This window comes from Lycium barbarum, chromosome 2, assembly GCF_019175385.1.
Source record: "Lycium barbarum isolate Lr01 chromosome 2, ASM1917538v2, whole genome shotgun sequence".
Lineage (NCBI taxonomy): Eukaryota > Viridiplantae > Streptophyta > Magnoliopsida > Solanales > Solanaceae > Lycium > Lycium barbarum.
Window position 1 is genome coordinate 123,814,597 of NC_083338.1, and position 24,052 is coordinate 123,838,648.

The window sequence follows — 24,052 nt, forward strand, 5'->3', positions numbered from 1 at the left end:
GCCAACCATATATATAATTTATATTAGCATGAAATTATTTAACTATGCCAATGGATGAATGTACTGGTATCAATATTCAGCTGGACCAGCTCATGGTTTACTGAACTAAAGAGGAATCATACTAATATGGAGGATAGCTAACAGTAAAGGAGTTTCATATAGGCGCCAATGACTCAAGCTACTACTAATCAAACTATTTTGTAAGTTAAAGTGACCAGTAAACATGATTTAAATTTATTGAGTGAGGATACATGACTAAGATGAATTAAACATGAACACCATTCAAATAGGATACTAGACAGCATCCAAACTTACATAAGAGCCAATAACATACTTAAGGACTAATCACAACGACAAAACTAACACCAAGCTGAAAACTGGACTATGTTAAAATAATAACGCAGTAGCAGCTAAGCAAACGACATTACACTAAACTGAACGGAAACAGACTTGTTATGTTAAGACTGCATAACAACACTGAACTAACCATTAATTTTAACCATCGATCACAAATATTAACAAACACATAACAAACAGAAAATAAAATCAGTACCCAAACAAAACTAAAACGAGCTCCTCTAAAACATCAAACAGAGTAGACATATATGTAGACCTGACTGTAAGCAAAATGGCTTAAGGAGAAGAAGTTACCTTCTTCGGGTGCAGCGAAGCGAGACTTCGAATCTTCGATCTACACTCGAACACTACAAATTCAAGGTTGCGAGACTCGGATTCACAACAACCACAGAACAGACGAAAGAAAGAAAAAAAATCGTTTGAGTATTTTTATCCGATATTTTGACTATCACAACGGACTGTAAATTTGATATTTTGGAAAGCTTTTTTAGGGTTTTCGACTTTAATCTCTAAGGGGGTTTCTGCGGCTAAAACAACTTGTAATCAGCGTTCTCCTCTCCAAACCCCCCCCCCCCCCCCCTGGAAATGGAACTTGAAGCGAATATTTATAATAAACAGCTAGGGTTTGCTAATGAGTGAGGAGAGAGAGGAGTGGGGGGACAAGACGAGGTGGTGGCGACAGAAACGTGGGGAACAGGGTGTGGTGTGGTGACAGTGGAGTGGGGGAATGTGGGAGAGGAGAGAGAGGCGATGGGGAACACGGGAAGATGGAGGTCTCAGAGGGAGCGTGGGGAAGGTGTGGGAGAGCAGAGAGGGAGGAAAGGAGAAAGGGGAGAGAAAAGAGAGAGATAGAAGCGGCGGAGAAGAAGAGTGGGAAGGGAACCTTAGGGTTCCCTTATTTTGGACCAAACCTGGGCCATCCGGGTCGGGTATTGGGTTGGTTTGGCTAAAATATGGGCTGGTATTTGAAGATGTGGGCTAGGAATAAATGTGGGCTGATTTTATGAATTGGTCCGAAAATAGTATGAGTTGATTGGGCTACTACGTTTAAATAAAAAGACCTATTTAAATAACTTGTGTTAAAATATTACTTAATATAAAATATGCAATTATTAGTGCTCAGATAAAAAAATGGCGTTGTAATAGCCGTGCAATAATATCTTGAAAATCCATAGTAAATAAATAATATTATTTAATTATGCAAAGATAAATGCAATGCGTGTGCGTAAGCTGGTAAAATGCTGAAATGATAAAAATTGTGAATAATAATAATAATAATAATAATAATAATAATAATAATAATAATAATAATAATAATAATAATAATAATAATAATAATAAATGATGATGATGGCTAGTAACTGTAATAGAACAATGAAACGCCGGTATTGATAACAGGCTAATAATTATAGTGAAAATATAAATATATATGTTTTTTTTTAATTTTCCAAAAATATTAGAAGCATAAATAGGTATTTCGGAGGAGAGGCGGGACAAAATTGGGTGTCAACACTGCTCAGACACAACCACATCCTCGGGCACTTGCACAGACTCAGACTTTTGGGAACAACGAGGTATCCTTGCAAGATTTCCTGAAGTTGAAATCACCAAAATTCACCAGTTCTGAGAATTCAACAGATCCTCAAGGGTTCTTGGATGGCTCACTTAAGGCACTACGCGCTCTCGGATGTTCCAGTGAGAGAGCCGTGGAGCTTGCAGCATACAAACTAGAGGACATGGCCTATACCTGGTATGAAACTTTGTTGTTAGAGAGACCTGCAGGAGCAGCACCACTGACATGGGACGAGTTCACTAAGCTGTTCATGGATAATTTTCTTCCTGACAGTCTGAGACAGAAATATGCTAATGAGTTTGAGAGACTGGTTCAGACTCCAGATATGGATGTATCGACGTATAATACCAAGTTTTGTAAGCTGGCTAGATATGCTCCTTACTTGGTGCCTGATGAAGCAGCCTGAGTGCGGAGGTTTGTTGATAGGTTGGTTGGTCGTCTCTACAATGCAGTAGTCCCACAGATAAAGACGTTGGCCTACTCAGAGGCAGTTGATCTTGCTAGAAAGATTGAAAACAAAGGACGCGAGGAACGTGCATCCAACGATTTACGTAAGAAGGCCAGGACAGGGGGATCTTTCAGTGGCGGCTTTAGTGAAAATCGCAGAGCAGGGAATCAGGGACAGCAGCAACAGAGTTCTCAGACAGATTTGATAACGTCCAAATACACTCCTCAAAGAGAAAGTGTACACGGTCGTATGCAAAATATGAGTCGGGGTCGATCCCACAGGGAACAATATGCTAGGCGATTAAGAAAGTAAGGAACTTTCACCAACTACGCTAAAGCCAAACGATGGATAATATTTTGGGTTTTTGAGAAAATTATGACTAATACGGAAATGTAAACTAACCTAGAAAGCAAGTAAAACTATCAATGACCACAAGTATGGATAATAGGAGATTACACTCAAGTAACGATCCAACGTATTTTACGATTTCACAACTAAGAGCGGGTTTATGTTAATAGATAATGGTTTCTACAATCTCATTGAAAGTCTTCCACCAAAATCAATGAATTTCACTCTAAGCTTTTCCAAGCCTTAGAGTGTGATATCAAGCACAACCAATTTAACCTCACGTAACTATCCTCTTCCGAGCTCAAGTTATTAGATGAGTTTAATGACCCAAATTCTTGTTAATTAATCTTTCCCAACCTAGATTTCCTCTTCCGAGCTCAATCTAAGTAAATGGGTGAGTCCTAGGGTTATCTAATCCCTTTGGAAACATTCAAGAACGAGATTAATTAAATCAACAAAGACCCACTTCAATAGCAATAAGAATCATTCAATACATAAGCATAACAAGAGTTTCAAACCAAACTTTAATCAAGAATACTTTCATAAACGAGATTCAAGTTATGGGAATAAATACTACACACTTAGATATACAATACAAAGCAAGGGATTGAAGAAATGAATTAAAGGTTTAAGAAATACTCAACCAAATCTTCAAATCTTTAACCCCAAAGTGTGGTGTAAAAACTAGTCTCCAAACTTGATGAAAAACTGTCAAAGATAATCTATTACAAACCCTAAAAGAGTATTTATATTATTCCAAAAAAACGGAAACAAAATCTGGACCAAAATACCCTCTTGCACAACATGCTGCACCACATGCTATTCGCATGTTCAACATGCTAATCGCATGTGGTGCCAAAACCGTAGCATGTGGTGACATTTTCTCTGTCACCACATGCTGCTCGCATGTGCGACATGCTGCGCCATATGCTGCACTCTGCGAGTAGCATATGGTGCCATTTTCACTGGCAGCAGATGCTGCAGCAGATGCTGCTAGCATGTTCAACATGCTGCACCACATGCTATTAGCATGTGGTGCCAGAAACGTTGATTTGTTCTATTTTTGCTCTATTTTGGTCCGTTTTGCTCCGTTATGCTCTCCGAGCATCTTTTCCTACAAAACAACATAAAAACACAAAAAGTAACAACAAAAGTGCTTAAGGAGTCACAAAAGCTTAAGGAATTAGCGTCGAATATCGCGTAATTTCACGACTCATCAAGATTCAGTTTCACAGTCTGCATATAGACCACATCATAAACAGGGTACCAAGGGGCCATCATCATCATCTTCTGGATATCGTAGTTCTGGACAGATGTATGCCACTACTCCATCCTGCCAGACCTGCGGCAGACCACATTTGGGCCAGTGTCGTGTTTTGACTGGAGGGTGTTATCGGTGTGGCCAGTTAGGACACCACATGAGGGACTGCCCTCATCCTCCGAGGAATTCCGGCCAGGCTTCCGTTCAGTTAGCTGCACCTACTCAGGCTACTCGTAATAATTCAGGTACTGCTGGTACAGGGAACAAAGGTCGAGGTGCTGGAGATCGTACTACTGGGAATCATGGACAGGGTAATGCTGGGAGAGGACAGGCGAGATTTTTTGCACTTACTAGACAGGATGTTCAAGCCTCAAATGCAGTGGTTACAGATATTCTTTCGGTTTGTTCATTTGATGCACTTGCACTGATTGATCCGGGATCTACCCATTCCTATGTGTCCCCGTACTTTGCTTTAAGGTTTGACAGACAACCATACATGTTAAATGATCCTTTTCTTGTTGCTACTCCTGTGGGAGCTTCTCTATTGGTTGAATATGTGTATCGTGCTTGTCAAATTCGAGTTGAGGGTAGGGATACTCTAGCTGACCTGATTGTACTGGATATGGTTGAATTTGATGTGTTGATGGGCATGGATTGGTTATCTCCTTGTTATGCTACTGTTGATTGCAACGGCAAAATAGTTAAGTTTAAGATACCCAATGAGCCCACCTTTGTATTAAAAGGAGGTCAAATTCCAGAGGTTGGTAAAGTCATATCTTTTATGAAGGCTCAACGATTGTTGAAGAAAGGTTGTGTAAGCCTCTTAGCTATGATAAGTGACACAAGAGAGGAAGCACTTAGCTTGGATAGTGTACCAGTAGTGAAAGAATTTTTTGATGTATTTCCTGATGAGTTGCCAGGATTACCTCCAGTTCGAGAAATCGACTTCGGTATTGATTTGGCACCTGACACATTGCCAATATCTAAACCTCCATATCGTATGGCCCCAGCGGAGCTGAGAGAGCTAAAACAACAGTTGCAGGACTTACTAGATAAGAGTTTTATTAGACCGAGTGTATCACCATGGGGTGCGCCAGTATTGTTCGTAAAGAAGAAAGACGGGTCTCTAAGAATGTGCATCGACTATAGGCAGCTGAACAAGGTAACTATACGCAATAAGTATCCTTTGCCTCGTATAGATGACTTGTTTGATCAGTTGCAGGGAGCTGTTCACTTCTCAAAGATTGATCTTCGGTCTGGTTATCATCAGCTTAGAATCAAAGAAGAAGATATTGCAAAGACGACATTCAGAACTCGATATGGGCATTACGAATTCCTTGTGATGCCTTTCGGGTTGACCAATGCTCCAGCTGCATTCATGGACCTAATGAATAGGGTGTTCAAGCCGTTCCTGGATAAATTTGTGATAGTGTTTATTGACGATATCCTGATTTATTCGCGTAGTCAAGAAGAACACGAGAATCATCTGAGGACTGTGTTGCAGACATTGCGAGAACATGAGCTTTATGCTAAGTTCTCAAAGTGCGAATTTTGGCTAGATTCAGTTGCATTTCTTGGGCATGTTGTATCCAAAGATGGAATTATGGTGGATTCTAAAAAGACAGAAGCTGTGCAGAAATGGCCCAGACCTACTTCTCCTACAGAAATTCGCAGCTTTCTGGGTTTGGCAAATTACTATAGGCGTTTTGTACAGGATTTCTCCAGAATAGCATCCCCATTAACCAAGTTAACACAGAAAAATGTGAAGTTTCAGTGGACAGAGGAATGTGAGCGGAGTTTTCAGAAGCTCAAGACATGTTTGACAACCGCACCAGTATTAGCCTTACCAGCAGGTTCTGGAGGATTCACGGTATTCTGTGATGCTTCACGGGTAGGATTAGGATGTGTTCTTATGCAGAATGGCTGTGTTATAGCTTATGCTTCGAGACAGTTAAAGAAGCACGAGCAGAACTATCCTACGCATGATTTGGAGATGGCCGCAGTGGTATTTGCTCTAAAGATTTGGAGGCATTACTTATACGGCGAAACTTGTGAGATTTATACTGACCATAAGAGCTTGAAGTACATTTTCCAGCAGAAAGACCTAAATCTTCGACAGCGTCGGTGGATGGAACTACTCAAGGATTATGATTGTGTTATTTTGTATCATCCTGGAAAAGAAAATGTTGTGGCTGATGCACTGAGCAGAAAATCTATGGGTAGTTTGGCACATATAGCTCCAGACAAGAGACCGTTGGCGAAGGATATGCTGAAACTTGAAGGTACAGGTGTTAGGTTTGGTGTGGGAAAATCAGAGGCATTGTTGGCTTATGTTCAAGCCAAATATTCATTAGTAGAGCGCATAAAGGCCACACAATATGAGGATATGCAAGTGTGCAAATACCGAGATCAAGTCCTCACTGGTAAAAGTAAGAAAATGACTGTTGACCGTGATGGCGTTCTTCGACTGGGTAAACGGTTATGTGTACCGGATGTAGATGGGTTAAGAGGAACTATTCTTGGGGAAGCTCACAACTCCAGATATACTATACACCCTGGATCCACTAAGATGTACCATGACCTGAAACAAATGTATTGGTGGGAAGGTATGAAGAAAGATGTTGCTAACTTTGTTTCTAGTTGTTTGACTTGTCAGCAGGTTAAAGCCGAGCATCAGCGACCAGAGGGATTACTACTGCAGATTGAGATTCCAGAGTGGAAATGGGAAAGAGTTACTATGGATTTTGTGATCGGGCTACCGCGAACCCTTAGAGGTTTTGACTCTGTATGGTTAATTGTAGACCGACTAACAAAATTAGCACACTTCTTGCCAGTAAAGACTACATATGGTGGAGTGAAATATGCACAAATATTTATGAATGAAATTGTCCGACTTCACGGAGTTCCAGTATCCATCATCTCTGATAGAGGATCACAATTTACCTCCCGCTTCTGGAAATCTTTTCAAGAAGCATTGGGTACACGAGTAGATCTCAGTACGGCATTTCATCCGCAGACAGACGGGCAGTCTGAACGTACTATACAGATCTTGGAGGATATGTTGAGAGCCTGCGTTCTTGATTTTGGAGGTAGTTGGGATTCTTACCTACCCTTAGCTGAATTTGCCTACAATAACAGCTTCCAGTCAAGCATTGAGATGGCTCCATATGAAGCCTTATATGGAAGGCGGTGTCGTTCTCCTATCGGATGGTTTGAAGTGGGAGAGGCTAATGTATTGCGACCAGACTTGGTACAAGAAGCTATCGACAAGGTCCAGTTAATTAGACAGAGGTTGCTCACGGCTCAAAGCAGACAAAAGTCTTATGCAGATAAGAGAAGAAGGGATTTAGTGTTCACAGTTGGGGACAAAGTTTTCTTGCGAGTATCTCCTATGAAAGGTGTGATGCGATTCAGAAAAAGAGGTAAATTGAGTCCGAGATTTATAGGACCATATGAGATACTTGACCGCGTAGGAGAGGTGGCTTATCGTTTGGCACTTCCTCGTGAGATGTCTTTTATTCATCCAGTGTTTCATGTTTCTATGTTAAGAAAATGCATATCAGACCCTTCTCGTGTGCTAGAAGCACCGACTATAACCCTTGATGAGAACTTGACGTATGAAGAGGAGCCAGTGGCTATTGTTGACAGACAAGTAAGGAAGTTACGGTCAAAAGAAATTGTGTCCGTGAAAGACTTATGGAGAAATCATACCATTGAAGAAGCTACTTGGGAGTCCGAGAACGATATGCGAGCCAAGTATCCCCACTTATTTCAGTCTATAGGTATGCTCTTATTTTAAATTCGGGGACCGAATTTCCTAAGGTGGAGAGAATGTAATATCCCATATTTAAGTGTAGGTAATTAGTTAGTTAAACTTATAAAAAAAAAAAAAAGGAATAAAGGGCATGTGGGCCGCAACCCTAAAAAAAAATGGGCCTCAGCCCATTATAACGTGAACAATAAGGGCAAAGGCTGAACATATGTTCTGCCAGCCACTTTCAAAGAAAAGAAAATCAAAACAAAAACGTGGGTTCAGCCACTTTCAAGTGAAGAAGCACAAAAGGAATTCAAGCATAGATAAATGATAAGGATAGGAGGAGAAGAGAAAGGTAAATTTCTCACCTTAGTTATAGATTTAATTCATATTTTTTTTTAAGAAGTGGGATTGAGAGTTGAAGAGACAGAGGTAGAAGAAACAGAGAAATTTATTAATTTTCAAGAATTGAGTGAATTTCAGTATATACCATAGGAAAAGTAAGTTGGACATTAAGGTTGTTCTAGTTGTTAATCCAAAATTGGTAGATCGTGGCTTAATTGAATTACTCAAAGCGTGAGCAAATATAAATAATTAGATTGATTGAAAATTTTAACAGGAATCCTGAGGGTGAGGTATTCTAATTTAGTTACTAGTTAGCCAAAATAAGGGAATTAACACGAGATTGATATGATGTGATTATAGATTGATCGAAGGAAGTGGTACGGATTTGCGTGGTGACGAGTCTGGTATTTCGACACGAGTACTGTGAGTAGTAATTTTACCACAATTTGTATTTTCATAACCTTCATGGTTTATACATGATTTTGAAAATAAAATGTGTTACTGATGCTTTGAAATTGCATGTGGGACAAGTCCTTTACTTGATATAGTACCGAACAATTTACTTGAGATGGTTACCGGTTATTCTAGTTGTTTTCACCGTTACTAGATATGTTTTACCGTTACTTGAGATATGATTACCGTTTCTGAAATGAAATTACATGATTTGATAAGAATTGAAATGCCCTGTGTTGTTTGAAAATGCTTTCATATGAGTATTTATTTTTTTCAAAGAAAAGTATTAATGGGAGGAGACTTTGAAGGAATCCGTAGCTAACGGCGGGTTCGTTAGACCTGGTGCACCTTGTATGTACAGATTACAGTTATAGTCCTCGCTATTGGGAAGGTAGAACTAGCATACATGCACAGTTTTTCCCTCGAGTAGGGACCTACAGTTATATTTGACTTCTTTTACGAAGGGGTCCATATGATATAGATTACATGAACCTTTCTTGGAAACCTCCCAGATATAAGAGTTGATATGACATTGTTTACAGAGTTTATTACTGAATTGTTAAATGATTTTTGCTTACATGAAAACCGACAAGATTGATTATTGCTATTGTTTTTGCAAAAAGGGCATTTATTTCGTGATATTTCATGAATATTATATAAGCATGTTTTCTGACTTGTCCCCAATAAAAACGGTTGTGGTTAAGTGTTATTACTCACTGAGCAAGCGTCTCACTCCTCGCTATTTTTTTCAGAGACCGCAGGTGACGTTGGTGAGGATTACGGTAACTAGAGAGCACTAGTTGAAAGTTACTGGTGAGCCCCGCACTTGTCCGCGTGGGCCAAGATTCTATTATCTATGATGGTCTTTTCTTTTGAATTCTTAGAGTTGCTCCATAGTCATTTGATTTATTCCATGAGTATTCTTTATTCATTATAGACTGGTGACTAGTATTAGGTGTTTTTCCCGTATTTTAGAGATGTTTTAGTATTATTACGTTGAAAACGGGTTGATTGAGGATGATTGCATTTAGTTTGGTTGAGATTGGATATTTTTGTTGTTGATTTTGAGACAGGAAAGTTTGGGATAGTCATAAAAACAGGGAAAACTCTGGCCGATTTTCTGTAGAATTCCCGTTAAGGCTTGCTTTGGGAACCCTACCCCATAGCGCCGGTCATGGTCCTAAATTGGGTCGTGACAGTAAATATGTAGGAGATCTTAGCACGATACAAAAAACATACTCGTATTTACGTAAAGACGTCGAATACTTGGAAATATATATAAACCACATAAGATCTTTATATTAAAACGAGTCAATCCCACTTTACCCCCCCCCCCCCCCCTAACGCTTAAGAGTTGGGAAACAATACCCTCCACATACTGAATGAGAACGATAATCCCCTAATGTAATATTTTTCGGTGAGATTTTTTTTAAAATTTTGAATAAGTCTTTTTTCTTTCTAGAATTAAATTACAAAAATATATGACTCTTATTATTGTCTCATTCACATATTCCATTGAAAATAATGTATTTATATTTTAGAATATAACAACTACTTGTAATTTGTTAATAAATATCAGGTTATGTGACATTCGTTTTATCAATAATTTTTCATATCATATGTTAATAACAAATGTTGTATCAATAATGTTTCTTCCTTAATTTTAATTGGTTGGATATAATTGGTGTTTAAAGTTTTAGAGTCTTTGAGAAAAGATTGTATCAACTAAATTTTGAAAAATTGTTGGTTTTTAAGTAGTTATTATAGAACAAATTTCAAGTAGTTATTATATAAAAGATAAGCACATTATTTTCAACGAAATAGGTGAATGAGACTATAATAAGAGTTATATATTTTTGTAATTTTATTCTAGAAAGAAAGAAAAAGATCTTTATTCAAAAAAAAAAAAAACTTACCAGAAAATATTACATAAGGGGGTTATCGTTCTCATTCAATATGTGGAGGGGGTATCGCTTTCCAACTCTTAAATGTTAGGGGATAAAGTGGGATAGACTCAAAAAAACATGAGACATTTACATTAATTTATTGTTATTGTTTTGCAGGTGATTAATATTTTTAGATATCAGTGTGCTTTGATTATATTGAGTTTCAGGAGCAGAAAATTGCAAGGGTGGCATTTGACATGTAAAAGTTATAAGATATTTACATTAATTTATTGTTATTGTTTTGCAGGTGATTAATATTTCTAGATATCAATGTGCTTTGATTATATTGAGTTTCAGGAGCAGAAAATTGCAAGGGTGGCATTTGACATGTAAAAGTTATAGGCACTTTGAGTATTTGCCAAACGCATAAATAAGTTAAATCTACTTCTAAACCAATTTGACAGCTTATATGTTTAGTCAAACACTCTCCTAAATATTTGCTAGTTGGATCTGAATTTCAAAAAAAGAATTTGTCGAAAAATCCTCCTACAAGCAGCACACCTAAAGTCCACCTAATGGGGCGAATTAGATTGGTCATTTGCACTTTTGGCCCTATTTTATGTTGGTCTTTTATTTTTGGCCCTCAATAGAAATAACATTTTCACAACCGTGCAATTTCTTCAAATTATGTAGGTACTGGCGACGATCTTTCCAGCATATTATAGTATTAACCATATCTTGGTGCAAAGGATGTGATGAATAAACAACTATTCTATCTTCCTTGGCTCCATCAAACCGAGCAGCTCTATGTCATGTTCCCTTTTAGAATTATCTTTTTTTTCTTTTTTTTTTTGGTAGAAAGAATTAACAATAACGAGAGATATAATTATATCCTTTCGAATAGTTCAAGGACAACTCTGACCTTTTCTGTTATTAAAACTAGTATTCGTACCCGCGCGATGCGCGCATTGTATTGGAGGAAACTAATCACATTAAGTTGCAATGGTTGCTTGTTTGAGCATTTTAGATAGAACTTTATAATAAAATTTCTACTGTTATTTTGCTTGTGAGCAGTATATCCCAAAAATGAAAACTATGAAATTAAAAAATACAAATCATATAATCATCGAATAACTATTGACATAATTAGTGATATAAATAGCTTGAAATATAACATGATTCAACAACAAACGGTAAATCATAATAGTCTTCTTCTACTTTTGGGAAAAGTAAAACAACACTCGCATAGTTACGATCATATGCAGAAATCTAAAATTTAGATTGACGTATTTTTCAAGTGACTTACTATATTATATTATATTAAGTGTGAAAATCTTTTTGTCCCTTTAACTATATAAAAGCAAATTAACTACCCCCCTCCCCCAACTTTTTACAATTGCATTTTCCCCCTTTTTACCATTAAGGTCTATTTCACCCATGTATTATTTTTGTGAGTCTAGAACCAAAATGCCCCCGAAAAAAACTTTTTGAACCAAAATACCCCAACAAAAAAATAAGTTACCAAAGTACCAATAGCGCAGTATTTTACTGCGCCTTAGCACTAACGGAAACGGAGCCGTTAAGTGCTATAACGCAGTAAAATAATGCGCTATCCAGAACTGTCTCTCACCTATAACGCATTATTTTACTGCGTTATAGGAGTTTGTCTCTCTCCTATAGCGCAGTAAAATACTGTGCTATATAACTCCACTATAACCCGATCGGGTTCCACCACTGGTCCCCTCCCGTGGAAAAAAAAAAATCAAAACGCCATTGGAGGCTATTTAAGGTGGTCCCCATGTCTTAAAAACGCCGTTTTCTATTAAATTTCATCCGGAAAGTTTAGATTCTCGGTATATTCAAGTCAAGGAGCAAGATTCTAAGTTCGAATTTTGAGAAAAAGCGGCGTACAACTCGATTAAAATAACTCTACAAAAAATCTTCGATTAAGGTTTTCTACTATGAACTTTTGTTATTATTTTGTTATATACATTATATTGCATGCATGTTTAACATTTAATCGTCCTTAATTTCCAAAAAAAAAAAAAAAAAACAAATTTCGTTTTTTTTTTTTTTTTGGTTTAATTGGGCTGGCTGGGCAGTGGCTTAGGCCACTGTTCCGTTTTATTTTTATTTTATTCTTTTGGTTTAATTCATTATTTGTTAAATGTTTATGAATTGTTAATTTGTTAAATGTTTATGCATTGTTAATTTGTTATATGTTTATGAGTTGTTAATTTGGTTAATTATTTATGAATTGTTAATGAATTATTATTTTGTTAATTGAGTATTTGTTAAATATTCTTTATGAATTGAAAGAAGTTGATTGGTAATGAATTATTATATTGTTAACACTTTATTTGGATGATTGTTATGTATTGTTTTGACATTTATCGTATTGTGTTGTATTGTATAGGACCAAATCAGTGGTTACATAAAATAAAACCTTTCGTCGTTACATAACAATAAAATTAAAGTAGCAACCAAAGCAAACATTTTATTTAAACTAACAACATAATATAATACAATAAGTAACAACCATCCAAACAAGTTGTAAATGATTATGTTAATCTATACAATTTTAAAAGCGTGAATATATATGTTAAATAAAAAAAAATCTTAAAAAGAATAGTTAAAGTTCTTCTTTTCATAAATACATAAGCTAACGATAAAAATGTAAAAATGTAAAGTTTATAGTTGTGTTGGCTATTTGGTCAACTAAAAATGTATCACATATTCAAAATAGAGTTCCAAACAAATATCACTGCTAAATTTCGATTAGTTAATATAATTTGTCTTTCATTTCAAGAATAATGACTAATTTAGTTTGTACAAACCGGACTCTTTCATGGATCCGAATGTTCCCCCTGGGCCCGATGATCACCCGGGGCCCGCTGTTCACCCGGGGCCCGCTGATAGATCAGTATTGTCTTTGCAAGACAATCATAGGTCAGAGTTATTATGGGCCGGTACTATAGGGATATCTATTAGGCTCCATCCCCGTAGGCTCCATAGAGCGTGGGCTCTTTTACGCGAGCACCCCCCACACCCTCGCGTGTTGGAGATATTGTTTCGGGGCGGCATCTACCGTTGCGTGTCCGTTGGTCGGGTACAGCATGATTGGGCGCTCATCACGACCATGGTTGAGCGGTGGAGGCCAGAGACACATACCTTCCATCTTCGCACTGGTGAGGCCACGATTACACTTCAGGATGTCGAGGTCCTCTTTGGATTGCGGGTTGATGGAGAGCCACTGTACACTCGGTACGAGCCTCCTCCTAGTCAGACGTGGGTGACAGAGTTGACTAGGCTCACCCACTTCGTGCCTGATGCCGCGGCCTAGATATCGGGACAGAGTCGGGTTCAGCTTAGTGCACTCTGCACTTATTTGGAGGGTCTGGATCCGGTTGACGACGGCACCCCGCAGGACGATATTGATCGTCATGCCCGTTTGTACCTGCTTATTATAGTCGGGGGCATCTTGTTCCCGAATTCATCGGGTGCCTTTGTCAGTTTACGTTACTTGGTTTTCTTGGAGCATCTGGACCGCTTGGGAGACTACAGCTGGGGCGGTGCTATTTTGGCGTATCTTTACAAATGCCTGTGCCGAGCGTCTATTGGTGTTGTCAGAGATGTGTGTGGATTTTTTGCTCTTCTCCAGGTAATATTTAAGTGTGCGTTCCTTTAATGTCAACAAACCTCTTGAAAGGACGACTAAAAAATAGTATTTTCTAATATCGCTTACAGTTATGGGCGTGGGAGAGGATGCTGCCTTTTCAGCCCGTACCTAGGCATCACCTCGAGATTGACATGCCTTATGCGAGGAGGTGGACAGCGGGTTTTGATCGGGATGTCGATACGCACCACAATATTCTTCCATTCCGGGACCAGCTTGATCACATGACGGACGATGCGGTAAAACTATTTAAATTTACATTAATAATTTAATTAAACGTCTTTTCTACTTGGTGATCACTGATTTGTATTTATATGTTATGCAGCTATTTATATGGACGTCGTACGCTGCTATATTAGATGGTTTGCCCCCCTTCTATAGGGCAGGTCAGGGGGTTTGGAGGTCGCGGTGTCCATTGATACACCTGGACATCGTAGAGGATCACATGCCCGAGCGTGTCTTACGATAGTTTGGGCATACACAGAGTATACCCCCTGATGTCCGTCATGAGCTCCGACACTACCAGCGGGACGATCAGGCTGCCGTTGATGATGATTTTTTGGCTTATATGGATGTCCAGCTCCACCGTTGGGAGAACAGGTTGGGCACTTTAGCGGTGGTCGGCCATTTGACTCCCATTGAGCATTACATACGCTCGTATCATCAGATCACACGCCGATTGATCGGCAACCCAGCTTTGCGTCCCCCTAGAGATGTAGGATATTCAGCACTCGCGGGGCAGTACGAGGCATTGGTAAGTTTATCGTGTTTAGATTTATCTAATTTCATTAATTGTTACGTTTTAAAAATAAACTTTTTTTGTTTCTGTTAAACACAAATGCAGCTGGTGGTCGTACAGCGTTTACGCATCTTGGGGTTAGAGCATATGCCTTACCCTGGGCTTGCGGGGCTTGCAGCGGAGATGGTTAGGATTTCCGAGGATGATATCCGCCACGCAGGCGAGATTAGGCGCATGGCGGAGCCTGTTCCGGAGGCTGAGTATCAGGCAGCACCGGGTGCTCCCAGAGGAGGAGGTCGTGCTGGCAGAGGACGTCGTGCTGCCGGAGGACGTCGTGCGCGTAGAGGACGCGGCGCTGCTGCTAGAGGACCTGGTGGTGGAGGACTGGTAAATGAGGCGGATGAGGCCGATCCCATTCCAGAGGGCGTTCACGGTCTAGTCCATCCGCAGCCCTTCCAGGCCGGTGGCAGCTCACCTGGGGACTCACTCACCTACGTTTACGCCGGCGCTCTTACTTGCTGAGATACCCGGGTCTTCATCACAGCCGAGCCAGAATGCATACATGGAGGAGCGTGATAACGTTGATTGGGCGGCGTTACGCGCTTCATTAGTTGATGAGCGGCCTGTTAGGAATTTAGAGGGAGCCCAGATTCTTGACTTCGATGAGTTTTTGATCCCGGTTAGTATTTAAAATACTTATTTGTTCATTTAAATTATTTATTTTAAATACATATATGTTACTCATTATTTAGTACTATTTTATATTTTAGGATTCGGCGTCAGCGGGTCCACCAGAGCCACCCACTCAGGCATTTTCTCATGGGCCTGCCGAGCCAGCGATGTCTTCCCATGTGACTGTCGATCCACATGTAAGCTTTTAATTAAAATTAGTTTTATTCAATATAAGGTCAATATTTAATATACATATTTGATCATTTAAAGTACTTATTATTTCATTTTTTTCATATTTTAGGATTCGGCGCCAGTGAGTGCACAGGAGCTGCCCATTCCGGAGCATTCTCATCAGCCTGCCGAGGCAGAGGTGTCTTCTCATGAGACTACCGAGGCGCATGTAAGTTTTTTACTTAAAACTAATTTTATTCAATATAAGGTAAATATTTATTTAATTTTTATAACCTTTACTTGGACTTCGAACAGCATCTCGTCCAGGAGACTACCTCATATTCACCATCACACCCATCTCAGGAGCCTACAGACCCATCTCAGGAGCCTTGTCAGGCGCCCGTTGACACACAGATTTGATTAAATAAATAACGTTAATGTATTCAATATAAATAAGAAATGGTACTAATATTTATATACTTTTCAGGTTCATCCTTCGGCGCCTGCGGTGGTGACTCCCGACGAGAAAGAGGTCGAGTTTCCAGACCCAGCTCAGCCTAAGGTTCTGAGCGTGCCAGCGGGACAAGATCCCAAGAAGAAGCACGTTCTAGTTAAGGGCGCAAGGGCTAGGGGAAAAGGAGATGATCATGACTTGGAGCGCCCGGTTATTAAAAGGAAAAAGGGCGACGGAGACTATGGCGAGGGCGGTGGGGATGGTATGAGCCTTAGGCCTAGGGATAGTCTCCGGCATACTACATGTGGGACCCATCCTCAATAGTGTATATACATTAGTGTTGTACAATTTATCGTAAATATTATACATTTTTTGCATATTTATAAATATTATCATTAGGCTTTATTATTGTTTATAGTTTCAAATCCTAAATTGATAATTAAAAAAACGTGACACGTTCGAAATAAAGTTAAGCATTAATTTAAAAATAAGACGAAACCCTAAAAGATAAATAACTTAAAGCTAATGACTACAAGTCTTCAAACAAAAAAGGACTTCGAGCACTTTTCAACTACTAAAACGACAATCCAAAGTATCACGTATTCTTGATGTGTTGAGCCTATTTTATTAATTGTACAAATATAACTAGAGTTCTATATAAAATATTGAAGTTTTGGAGTCTCAAAGCATGATTAATATACGGCTAAACTACGTAAAAAAGATAAATTACGTAAAAAGGAGCGAAGGTGGTGGAAATGGGAAGCTCCTATAACGCAGTAAAATAATGCGTTATAGGTGAGAGACAGTTCTGGATAGCGCATTATTTTACTGCGTTTTAGTACTTAACTACTCCGTCTCCGTTAGTGCTATAGCGCAGTAAAATACTGCGCTATGGATACTTTGGTAACTTATTTTTTTGTTGGGGTATTTTGGTTCAAAAAGTTTTTTTCGGGGGCATTTTGGTTCCGGACTCTATTTTTGTCTTTCCTCTTTATGTAATTTGTTTAGTACTCCGTATGATATTTTAAGCAATTTCTTATCGTTAATTGTTGTACGGTTAATCCAAATGATATTATTTTTTATTCTAAATTGTGATGTTAATTATTATGATATTTAATTATTATAAATAGTAATATTTTAATTATTATGCTAAAATAATTAAATATTTTTAAAAAAAATTGATATGTTTTTATTAACAGAAGAAAGCTCAAATTTTACCAGATTATCTCAAAATTAATTTATACTTATATATTTCATTTTATTTTATATATCTATATCCTTAGGTTTAATTTATTAAATTGAGTATCTCTAAAAACCAAGTAATATAGAAGGTAAGTAACCTAACTATACTTACATGCATTTTAGATACATATAGATCTAAAATCAAATATGGATCTGTACGGGGTTCTTATTTATTCTCTCTATGGTTCAAGTTGAAAAACATAATCAGACCGATGAATATAAAAACATCTTTTTTGTGATGAATAGAACTAATCAACACAAAAATTCTTGATTTGCCATCGTTATCCCTTTATTTAAGATCAATAGAACGGTAATTAATGGTCCTAAAACACGTCATAACCTCATGAAACATAATAACAACCATCACTTATCAATTAACTCAACTGGCATGTCAAGCAAACTTAGTTTAGAATTCTCCTCACTTTTTTTATCACGATAATTTTTCTTGGATATTATTCGCCTTGTTAATCGATTCTTTCCCTCGTTATTTTTGTCGTGGACACAACCACATTTTTAAGCTTCAAATTCATTTTTAAATCATATTTTATTACCAAGAAAAATTATAAGATGTCTCCTCAAAGGATGGAAAAAAAAACAGATAACTAATTAGTGCATAAATCAAATTAGAAAATACTTGTTTAGTACAAATTTTAAGGCGTTGATTTGAAGTAGAATTCAAAGAGATAAAATAAGAAATCTAAACACAAGAGGGAGAAAAGAAAAATTTACCATCTGATTTTATTAAAGAAAATTCACCATTTGATTTTATTTTTCGTGAAGCATTTATCATTTTTTCAGATTTATTTCTAGAAGTATTTTATTGGGAATTGCTTTCTCATTGTCCTTAGCTTTACTCTCTTTTGACTCGGTAGAAATGAGTTGTACAATTTCTTTAATTTCTTTCGAAAGTGACGGAACTACCAGGATATGGTGTAGCAGATGGGTCTACTTCTCCCTTAATCATAGATCTCAGTTTTGAGCCCTGGATATGAAAAAAATCCTTAGTATGGAGTGCTTCCCCAAATGGGTCGTGGCACAAATTCGGATTAGTCAAACTCCAATACGAGTACCAGATATCAGATGAGAACAAAAAATAAAAAGAAAGTGATGGAACTAAAAGAAGAAAGCTAATATGTATTATGAGAGGGTTCAAATGAAATAATCCATAATTGATTTTTTTTATCCTTACTATAAATGAGAATAAGTAATTTACTATCATCTGTATGTAAAAATAATTAAGTAATTAGATACAATGGCAAAAGAAGAGCACTTAATCCATGTGAATAATGTAGCAATTATGTTTGCTTATGAAAGAAAACATCCTTATTACCTGATTATTTTTGGTAGATCCACTTTGTTGTAAGCTTGTATTTCATTTCAGTTTCCTCATATATACAAACTTGATACCTTTCGCAATGAAATTAAAAAAAAAATCAATCAATTAGTTAAAAAAATAACAAAGAAGAGAAGACAGATAATATGAAGAAATTTAAATACCGAAGTGATGACATGCAATAACAAAAGGAGATTCAGTAATGAAATAAAAAATTATCTCAATCTAAGCCTACCATCATCCTTTCTCTATATATAGAAGAAAAGATTCGAATAATTTTATCTTTCAAATTCAAACTCAAAAATTTAAATTTTATCTTTTTAATTAGTTAAGATAGGGTAGTAATTTTTGTTTTGGAAAATGTGTTTATCCGTAAAACCAAATTCAGATAACTGATAAGTATGAATAAGAGAGTAGATTTTAATTTAAAATCTAAAACTATCAATATTTACTTAAAAGCTTTATCTTTTAGTTAAAATTAAATCACATTTCAAAATGTGTAACGATATTCAAACTTTTCCAGATCTTTTTATTAATTGACTTTCATTAGTTAAAAGCTTTATCGTTTAGTTAAAATTAAATCATATTACAACATATGTCATGATCTTCAAACTAATTGTCCATATCCTTTTTTTTTTAATTGATTTTCATCATTCTCTTTTTAACGGTTAAGAAGAGAAAAATAACATTTATCTTTCATAATATTTAATTGATGAATGGTCATACCAAAATTGATTACATGTGCTCCACGTTTAATATTTTTGAAAATCTAATTGCTTACCGGCTTAATTTATGAAGGATAATGTTTGATTAGTTTTGAAAAGATAAGTATCTTTCAATTATTGTGCAGATTCTGGGAGATATTTTTAATTCAAATTAAAAAAAATACACTTTTTTTTAAAAAAAAGATATATTTTCAATTCAAATTCGAAAATTTATCTACAAATCCAAAAATTCTATCTTTAATTCAGATTCATTTTTATTATGTTAAAAAAATACACTTTATTCGGGAATGTTAGTTCACAATACCTTAAAATGTTGGTTCACAATACCTTAAAAAAGTTTAACTGTCATATTGTTTCTCAATGAAATGTATCTCCCACCCCCCAAATAATCAAATCTATATGAAAATAAAGATAACGAATTAATAACTAACTATCAAATAACATTTATGTTCTGTATTTTTTTATTACATTGTTACTATTTTAAATTATTAAATTAATTATCAAGCTCTAATCTTTTTCTATTCCATTCACACAACCTCCTCCTAAGATTTTCTACCATTTTCTTTGCTACTCAATGTATTGTTTGAACCCTTAATTTATTCTCTCTTTTTTTTTTTTTTTTTACCTCAACATGAGTGAATCAAAACAAAAATCCTATCTATAAATACTGTGAAACTATCCTACTCACCCGTCACAATTAATCCATCCAAAAACCCGGCAAGCAATATTGTCAACTCCATCATGAAGTTTATTCGACGGATTTATTATATTGAGTAGATTAATGCTTTAAACCACTGAGGCTAATTTGTTTTGCAACACAAAGTGTACTTGGAGTCTGCAACTTTAATTTCAGAGACAAATTAAAAGTCTAAAACAAAAAACAAAAACAAATACTACTAAGATCGAGAAACAAAGCTAAAATGAATAAGGCACGGAATAAATTTTATAGGTGAGATTTAATTCCTACAAAAGATGTGTTGTAAATGATAATGAATTTTGAATTCTAAAAACATTCATATATTTGAGGCACATTTGATGATGAAATGGCCTACGTGCATTCTTGTATGCATGGATAGGTTTCAATTGCATCCAAGCCACCTTCATCTGCGTTCTTTATTAAAGAAGCTCACGCCTAGCAAAACAAATAATTCCATTAATAATGTTTAGAAAATTGCTCACTTATTTACAATAATAAAATAGCAAAAAAACAAAAAAAAAAAACATGCAAGTTAAAAGCCAAGACAATGAAACAGCAAGAAAATAGACTAATACTACTTTCCCAAAATAGCGAAAGAAGGCACGGTGGCAGTGGAAGGAGTATCACTTTTAGAGAAAAAAGAAATTGTCATAGCCGGGACTCGGGAGTAACTCACAGAGAAAAAAAAATATAATGTTAATTTATGTGTCATTGGAGGGCTATATATATAAGAGGTGAAGAAGTTAGAACTTCATTCCAACTCAAATTTCTTTTACATTCAAATTCGAAAATTTTATCAGTTACTAATAAATTGTTAAGAATAGATATTTTTTGAAAGAAAATGCACATTTGAAAGATAGGAGATCCCATTTATCCTTATCCTACAATGATATCTCTATCTAGATAATCCTACAAAAGAAATTATTATAAAAAGGAGCAATTGAAAATTGGAGATCAAACTTATCCGTTTACAAACAACTCATTTTCGTTCATTATAATAACAGATCTGATTCATATGCTATTTTTTATTTTACATTTTGAAATATTTACACTAATCTAAAAGGTATTACTCATTTGACGAAATCTTATTGCTTTCAATTGGATGTCGAGAAAATATATTGATATTATGTTTTCACTTAACTAATTTTGAGAGTCTTAATTATATAGCTACATCTATTACTTTTGTACAAATCAGATCAATATAATCAATTATATTTCATCATTAAGAGGTAAAAATCATATATAAAACTTTATTTAGATGTTTCCAAAAAGTAAAAAGTTACAGCAACTAATTAAATTGCAAAAACAAATATGTAAAGTTACACTATTAGTGCACTAAAAAAAAGCTTCTTTTCATTCAAATAAGTTTTTATAAGATAATGTAATGAATATTGTTTTAAAATTGTCAAGTGGCTTGTTATTAGCTTGTCACTTGGTTTGATCATATTGCTAACACCTCTCAATATATATATATATATATATATATATATATAGAGAGAGAGAGAGAGAGAGACACACAAATTTTACAATTAATTAAAACATAATTAAAAGATAAAATATTACGATATTGTTAAGCACAAGTCTAACACATTTTTATTTTTCAATTATATTTTAATTAAATGTGAAATTTGGTTCATAAAGAAATCTTTCTTAACAAAGCTTGAAAAATGCGGATAAATATGGCTTTTTAACTTTTTTTTTTTTATAGCAAATTTGGATGATACCAACGAAAGGAAAATGATTGTACGTTTAAGATTTGAATTCTTCATTTTTGAATATAAAATGACAAAGCAATCCATCAGGTTTAGATCATGCAGAATTCGAATTCAACTTTAACCAAATCCAATTCAATGAATTTATCTTCTCATTCAAATTTGACACTTTATCTCACCATTATCAATTGAAAAGTAGGCTTATCTTCATTATTGATTCGTTCCCACCAATTTAGGCTAATCTGTACATAAGGTTACTTTGAATATAATTTCTTACTCTTATATTTATCTTTTTAAGTTCTTTAATAATTAATATTAAATTGATTAATTGTAAGTTATTACATACATAAATAATTATGTCCTAAAATTGCCAAGTGACTTGTTATTAGCTTGCCACTTGACTTAACCACATTGCTTGTACCTCTCCTTTTTTATATATACTAGATGGACTATGCCCGTGCTGCGCACGGGCCCAACACTTTAGATTATAGTGCATCTATGTATACGTAGTTGTATTTGAATAGTGATTATATATATATACCCAATACTTTAGATTATAGTGCATCTATGTATATGTAGTTGTATTTGAATAGTGATTATATATATATATATATATATATATATATATATATATATATATATATATATATATTATGTTCAAAACACGATTAATATAACATTGTAGTTTGTGCTCCGTATCTAAAATTTTACTATATTAATGTTTGCTACGAATACAAAATTGGCAAATTTATTAATATTTTTTAAAGGAGAAGACTTGTTTAAAAGGAAACTATTTTTTTCTCTTTGAGATAAAACAATAACAATATTTAAGCATCAGTTAATACTTTCAATTTTAATTTGATTAATTTAAAGGTGTAAAATACTTATTATTTTTTTTATCAAATTTTGATTTGGATTAGTCTAATTCCAATTATTAAATTAATTTTACATGTTTAAAACGAAACAAAGTAGAAATTGATTTTCTATTTAAACGAAGAAATACTATTTTTTAATTTTTGTTAAATATTCTCGGTTTAGCTCATTTTACTTGTCATGTTGTCTTTTGGATGGTTTTTTAAGAAAACGTCGATTAGAATTATAATTTGACTAATTTACCTTATTCATTATTTGATCTCCATTTTATATATTTTTTTTACGACATTAATCTCTTTTCACATTTATTAGACTAAGAATAAAAATAAAAAAGTTATTAAGTTCTATCTTATTTTAAAATATAAATATTTGACTACTTAACTTTTTGAAGGAAAGTAATTTCATTTGCTCCAACTAATGGATTGATACGCACGTGGCAATGAATAAATCATTATTGACTTAATGAGATACTTTGGAAATTACATGAATATTGTTTGATTTTTTAATATGCAGCGCACTTTTTTTTTAACATTATTAATTTGCACTATTTTTATGCATATATATATATATATATATATATATATATATATATATATATATATATATATATATATATATATATATATATACTATGTTCAAAACACGATTAATATAACCTTGTAGTTTGTACTCCGTATTTAAAACTTTAGTATATTAGTGTTTACTACGAATACAAAGTCTGCACTTTTTTTTTTACATTAGTTTTTTTTTTTTAATATGAGGTTCACTTTTTTTTATATTGCTTGATTTTATTAATATGAGGTCCACTTTTTTTTACAGTGAGTTTGGAGACGGTGGGTTCCATTTTTTTTTATTTTTTTTTTTAATATTGCTTGATGTTGTTTAGTATGAGATCCACCCTTTATGGGGTGCAGTTTTTTTTTTGACATTATTAGTTTGTACTATTTTTATGCATATAATCTATATACATATACTATGTTCAAAACACGATTAATATAGCATTGTAGTTTGTGCTCCGTATATATATATATATATATATATTAGAATTATGGGACCCACAATTTTTTTGCAATTTTTTTTGACATTGTTTGTTTTTTTAATATGGGATTCACCTTTTATATATATATATATATATATATATATATATATATATATATATATATATATATATATATATATATATATATATATATATATATATATATATATATTGCTTGATGTTGTCAATATGGGATACTATGTTCAAAACACGATTAATATAACATTGTAGTTTGTGCTCCGTATTTAAAACTTTATTATATTTCTACTATTAAGAAGCGTCGGTTGGGCTAAT

At 34.9% G+C, this 24,052-nt stretch overlaps 1 long non-coding RNA gene across 1 annotated transcript; it reads left to right on the plus strand.

Annotated features, from left to right (window-relative positions):
* Positions 1-7,960: 7,960 nt before the first annotated feature.
* On the plus strand, positions 7,961-9,593 carry LOC132621852 (uncharacterized). Its single transcript, XR_009575717.1, has 3 exons — positions 7,961-8,096; positions 8,447-8,509; positions 9,292-9,593. It is a non-coding gene; the product is annotated as an uncharacterized LOC132621852 (long non-coding RNA).
* The last annotated feature ends 14,459 nt before the right edge of the window (positions 9,594-24,052 follow it).